Here is a 6,557-nt window from a genome sequence, read left to right as displayed (position 1 = left end):
TTAATTAGGAGATAGGATTATTGACTAGGCCTACCAGCAGTCCCTCCATCAGGATCTTGCTTCCTAATTTTATAAGTTAAGAAGAACAAATACTCATTGCAAATAATGTTTGCCATGACTAGTTACATACAGTCCAAGAAGTGAGGATCAGATATTCCTGGAAGCAGTACTTTGTCACAGATGCTTTTCTCAAAGCACACATATGTGTGTATCTCAAAACTGTTCAACTCTGACTTGGTTCATTCTTTGAGTTGCAATGTATTTAAAAGCCATCTTCATAATTTGTGGGAGGTGTGTGTGTCTGTGTGTGTGTGTATGTGTGTGCATGTGCACACACGTGCTTTAGAAACATTCTGGGGGAACATCTGTGGAGTGATGGTATGGCCCTCTAAGGGCATCTTCTAATGCTGAATGGCCACATTTTTCTTTGGCTGATGCACTCATTGTCTGAGTTCTTTTTTTTTTACTTTTTTTGAAGTTCCCTCCTGGGTTCCCTCTTTTGTCTTGTAGGAGTCCCACCTGTGCTTTGATCAATTGCTTTACTGAACACAGTCTTTTAACAGTCCTGAGGTGAGGCCTAAAATACCAACATTCCTTTCAAAAGAGGCACAGCCTTTCAAGACAAGCCTCTGAAGCTTCTTACCTGTACTTGCCCCAATCATCATGAAGCTCCGTGAAACTATATTAATCCTAACCCAGCATGAATCCTATTTAACCTTGATACAGTTTCCAATTCTTGTCCTCTTTTTAGAAAACCATTTGTTCCTCTTAATAGTTCCATCTCTCAGAAGACACAGGTGTGCCTTTACAAAGAGAATGGGGAAAACAAAAACTATCAGCATTGACCTGGAGATCCTAGCCAATGCAATAGGCAAGTAAAATAAATACAAGATGTAAATATCAGGAAGGCAGAATAGAAAGTTTTCATCATTCATAGACGATATGATTGTTTATAGAAAAAATCCAAAATAAACACCTACAGACAAATTATTAGGTTTAAAGGATGACTTTAGCATTGTTATTGAATACAAGGACAGTAAATAAAATAAATTGTATTTTGATGTACTAGCCATGAACAATTAGAAAATGACATTAAAAAATACTATTTACAGTAGCATCAAAAATGCCAACTAATTAAAAATAAATCTAACAAAGATGTACAATACCACTATACTGAAAACTATTGAACATCACTCAGAGAAATCTCTACTCCAAATCAGTGCAGATATATACTGTGTTCATAGATTGGAATATTCAATATTATTAAGATGTCAATTATCTAAAATTTGATTTATAAATTCAATGCAATCCCAATCAAAATCAAAGCAGGTTTTTTTGGTTGGAGATCTAAAAAGCTGACTCTAAAATATTTATGAAAATGCAAGAAAAAGAATTGCCAAGACTACTTTGAAAGAAAAGAACAAAATTAGAGGACTTAAACTACCAGGTTTCAGAGCTCACTATAAAGTTATAGTAATTAAAACAGTTTGTATTGAGGCAATGATAGACAATGAAACCACCAGAATTGAACAGATAGTCCAGAAACAGACCTATATCTATATAGTCACTTCATTTACAACAGGCGCTACCGCAGTTCAGGGGAAAAGGTTGGTCTTTTAAATAAATGTTACTGAGCCAATTGGATATTCATACTGAAAAAAATTAACCTTGACCCATTCCTCGTACTGTACAGAAAACTTAATTTGCGATGGATCATAGTCCTAAATGCTAAAGGTAAAACAATAACAAATTTAAAAGAAATTATCTCCATAACTTTGGGGTAGACAAGGTTTTCTTAAATAGGATACAAGGAGTACTAACCATGATGGAAAAGATGGATCAATAGAGCTTTATTAAAATTAAGAGCTTCTCTTCCTTAAAATACACCATTAAGAAAGTGAAAAGGCAAGACATTAACTAGGAAAAAGACTCATATCCAAAATATATAAAGAGCTCCAACACATCAATGAAGATAAGCAACTCAATATAAAAAATGGGCAAAGACTTAAACAAGCTCTTCCAAAAGGGTATATCCAAGTCAGCAATAAACATATGAAAAGGTGTTCAGCATCATTGCTTTTCAGAGAAATGCAAACTAAAGCATAATGAGATACTACTACACTACCAATATCTAAAATTAGAAAGACTGAGAATTTCAAGTGTTAGTGAGGATGTAGAGCAACTGGAGCTCTCACACATTGTTGGAAGAATCATTTTGGAATACTTTTTGGTGGTATTTATTAATACTTAATTTCCAAAAGAAATAAGTACATATGTTTATTAAAAGAAATGCTCAAGGTTATTAACAGTAATACTATCCATCATTTCCCCAAACTGGAACAATCTAAATATTCATCATCAGGAAGAAGTAAAATTGTGTATGTAGTCACCTGATGGAATACTATACAGCAATGAAAAAGAAAGAACTAATACATGCACAACTTGGATGAATCTCACAAACACTATGCTGAATGAAACAAGCCAAACTCATAAGAGTACATATCATATGATCCCATTTATATGAAATACAAGAACAGGTAAAATTAATTAGTGATTATAGAAGTCAGAATAATGATCACCTTTTGGTGGGGAAATTGACTAGGAAAGTACAATGGAACTTTTTAGGGTGCTGTGTGCTCTATATCTTGATCTGGGAGATGGTGATATGAGTGTTTATATGTGGAAAATTTTATTAAGGTACATACAAAAAAAAAAAAAAAAAACAAACCCGTTTGCCATCAAGTCAATTCTGACTCATAGCAACCCTATAGGACAAAATAGAACTCACCATATGGTTTCCAAGGAGTCCCTGGTGGAATCAAACTGCCAACCTTTTGGTTAGCAGCCATAGCTCTTAATCACTACACCACCAGTGTTTCCATTAATATATGCTTAAGATATATGCATTTCACTATATATCTTTATACTTCAATTTTACAAAGTATTTTTAGAAAAACAATAAATATTTACATAGTTGTTTGGTGCCTGTTAAAGGAAACATTAATAAGGGCAGAAACACTTTGAGGATTGTCTTTATTTTGCCATAATTGTCCAGAAATATTATTCCTTCATGCCAGAACAAACTTTTGTTTTTAAACCATAATTAAGCCTTATGAACGTCTAATTTCTGAAATGGTGTATGTTTGGCTATGTATATTTTCTCCAAAAAAAAAAAAAAAAGTCCTCCAAGGTCGAGAAGGGAGAATGTTGACATGTCGTGGGGTTGTTAACCAATGTCATAAAACAATATGTGTACTGACTGTTTAATGAGAAACTATTTGTTCTGTAAACCTTCACCTAAAATTCAATAAAAAAAATTAAGAAAAGAATTATCTTTTCTGAATAATGCACAGCACAAACTTGCTTACTTCTGACTTTGGTATCAAGACTATTTTTTTCTCCCTATGTTTTAGCGCTATTTGTTCTCTGGAGGAGTTCTTTGCTCTACACTCCTGAGAATACTCTCAACTTGATACTTTCTTGGATCATGGGGTACCTTGAGGAATTAGTTGTTGTGCCAAGAACTCCCCAGGACTTTTAACAGGCAGAAAGACAGGAAATTTGTATTCTATTCTATTCCTGGCCCTGCCCCAAATCAGGTCTTAAGTTGGTCTCTATTTCTCTCAGAGCTTAGCTGTGTAGGTGTTATTGTTGTCGAGTCAATTGTGACTCATAGCGGGTCCCATGTGACAAAGCAGAACTACCCTATAGGGTTTTCTTTTGTGATTGACTTATTTCACTCAGCATAATGTCCTCCAGATTCATCCATGTTGTGAGATGCTTCGCAAATTCATCATTGTTCTTTATTGTTGCATAGTATTCCATTGTGTGTATGTACCATAGTTTGTTTTCCATTCATCTGTTAATGGGCACCTAGGTTGTTTCCATCTTTTTGCTATTGTGAACAATACTACGATGAACATGGGTGTGCCATTGGGTTTTCTTGGCTGTAATCTTTACAGAAGCTAATCGCCAGGTCTTTCTCCTGCAGAGCCACTGAGTGGGTTCATACCACCAATCTTAGCAGCCAAGTGTTTAACCATTGCTCCTGTAGAAGGGGAGTAATAATACTTACTCTGCTGACCTCACAGGCTGTTGAGGGAGAAATGGCTTTATTAAGTATGAAATGCAGCGCATTACACTATTTCTGTAGCAAGGAGCACCTTGCTGTGGGGTGATTTGCATGCCAGAAGGCTGCTTGGTATGGAGCAGAGGTACTGGTACTCTCAGCAAGTTTCCTGCTTTCCATGAAGAGCTCCAGCCTCTTATGTTGTTATTGGGCCCAATCAAAACCCTGCAAGAATCAGCATGGTAACCCACTACTATGTCAAAGACACTGAAATGACAGATGGTCCCTGTCTTGGTCATCTAGTGCTGCTATAACAGCAATACCACAAGCGGGTAGCTTTAACAAAGAGAAGTTAGTTCTCTCACATTCCAGTAGGCTAGAAGTCTGAATTCAGCACACTGGCTCCAGGGGAAGGCTTTCTCTCTCTGTCATCTCTAGAGGAAGGTCTTTGTCATCAGTCTTCCCTTGGTCTGGGAGCATCTCAGTGCAGGAACCTCAGGTCCAAAGGACATGCTCTTCCAGCACTGCTTTCTTGGTGGTATGAGATCCCCATGTCTCTCTGCTTGCTTCTCTCTTTCATATCTCAAAAGAGATTTACCTAAGACACTATCTAATCTTGTAGATCTCATCACTATCACTGATACTAATCCATCTCGTTACATCATAGTGATAAGATTTACAACACATAGAGAAATCATATCAGATGACTAAATGGTAGACAATCATATAATACCAGGAATCATGACCTAGCCAAGTTGACAGATATTTCTGGGGGACACAATTCAATCCATTATAGTCCCGATCTTCAAGGAGCATGTAGTCTAGCTGAGGAAAGAAGACGTGCAAGTCTGAAAAGTTTTTGGAAGGCAAACTATGGTTGATTTCTTTGCCTGGTTTCTAAATGTAAAGTATCTCAGGGCTCTGTCCTCTGCCCTCTTCTTCATCTCGACTCTTTCTATATATGATTCATCCCCTCCTACGAATTTAAATATCATCTATATTCTGATAGCACCCATAGCTATATCCTCAGCCCTGACTCCACCCTGAGCTTTAGAGTCTATATCGTAATTGTCTAATTGCATCTCTTCCTCCTTAGATGTCTAATAGTTTTCTGAAATCTAACATATCCAAAATCAAGCTCCTGATCCTCTGCCTCACCTCCACATTTCTGCCCATCCTGTACTCTCCCTTATCCCTGTAAATGGTACCACTCTCCTCCCAGTCACTATCTTCTTGCTTTTTTCAGTTTCTTCATGAAACTATTTACATCTGATATTGTGTGGTTTTTTTTCTTATGTGTTTATTGCTAGAATCCCTGAACTAGAATGTCTAGCACACAGTGAGTGGGAACTCAATAAATATTTGTTTGGATGAATTGCCAAAAACAGTTACATAAATGGTAACTGCATTCATAGGAAGATTCCCCTGGGCAAAGGAAGTAATGGTAGACTCAATGCAGTGGTGAGCAACTGCCAGCTTGTACCAGGATTTTGAGAATTTTCAGAAGTGTTGTAAGCCAGCTGTTAAATATAGCCATTATCAATAAATTATATACATTTACTATTAAATAAATTATATTAAAAATAAAGGTAATAAATACTCAAGACTCATCATTTTCTAATTATTATCTATGAGATTGTTCACTTTTATTATATCTGATGGTACAACTACTTTATAAAGGTGTGCTACTGCATATCTCTTCCCAATTCCACATTCAGTGACATCACATTGGTAGACTGAAATTGCCAATTACACTATGGAAATTGGCAAATGCTACAAATCAGTCCCCCCTCCTGCCCCCCATCCCCCACCCCGCCCCAGAGAATTGGTTGTTCAATAATTACCAGCACATTACTGATTCCATGTAAAACGTGTTTTTAAAAGATGGCAAGGATTCATATAGACAGAGTAGGCTGGGAGTAGGACTCTAGGCAGTAGCCACAGCATAAGCAAACGTTCAAAGGAAGAAATAAGTGATTCATGTTTGAAAACTTCCGTTTGCTCTCTCTGTATGTGTGTGTGTGTGTGTGTGTGTGTGTGTACGTGTGTGTGTTGCTGGGAGCTGGGGAAGTCGGGGTATGAAATCAGTCTTAGCAGGGCCTAGGATTCTAGGGTAATGGGTTTGGATTTTATTCTATAAATGATACGGCATCCCTAAAAATTTTCAGCAATCATGTGATATGAAAGCATATAGTAAATGCCCAGTGAATACCTGAGGAATGGAATGAAAGGGGAGCCTTTTAGTAGAGCAAACACTATTCATGGTTCCTTACTTGCTTATCCAAGGCTGTAAAGAGTCCTACACAGAAGAGGACCTGAATAAGTAAAGCAGTACTGAAGAAGAAGAACAAAGTGGGAGGCCTCACACTACCTGATTTTAGAACCTATTATACCGCCTCAGTAGTCAAAACAACCTGGTACTGGTACAACAACAGACACATAGACCAATGGAACAGAATTGAGAATCCAGACGTAAATTCATCCACCT

The sequence above is a fragment of the Trichechus manatus genome, unplaced genomic scaffold, assembly GCF_000243295.1.
Source record: "Trichechus manatus latirostris isolate Lorelei unplaced genomic scaffold, TriManLat1.0 scaffold00141, whole genome shotgun sequence".
Classification (NCBI taxonomy): domain Eukaryota; kingdom Metazoa; phylum Chordata; class Mammalia; order Sirenia; family Trichechidae; genus Trichechus; species Trichechus manatus.
The sequence above is the reverse complement of the archived record's forward strand: the minus strand, read 5'-3'. Positions refer to the sequence as shown.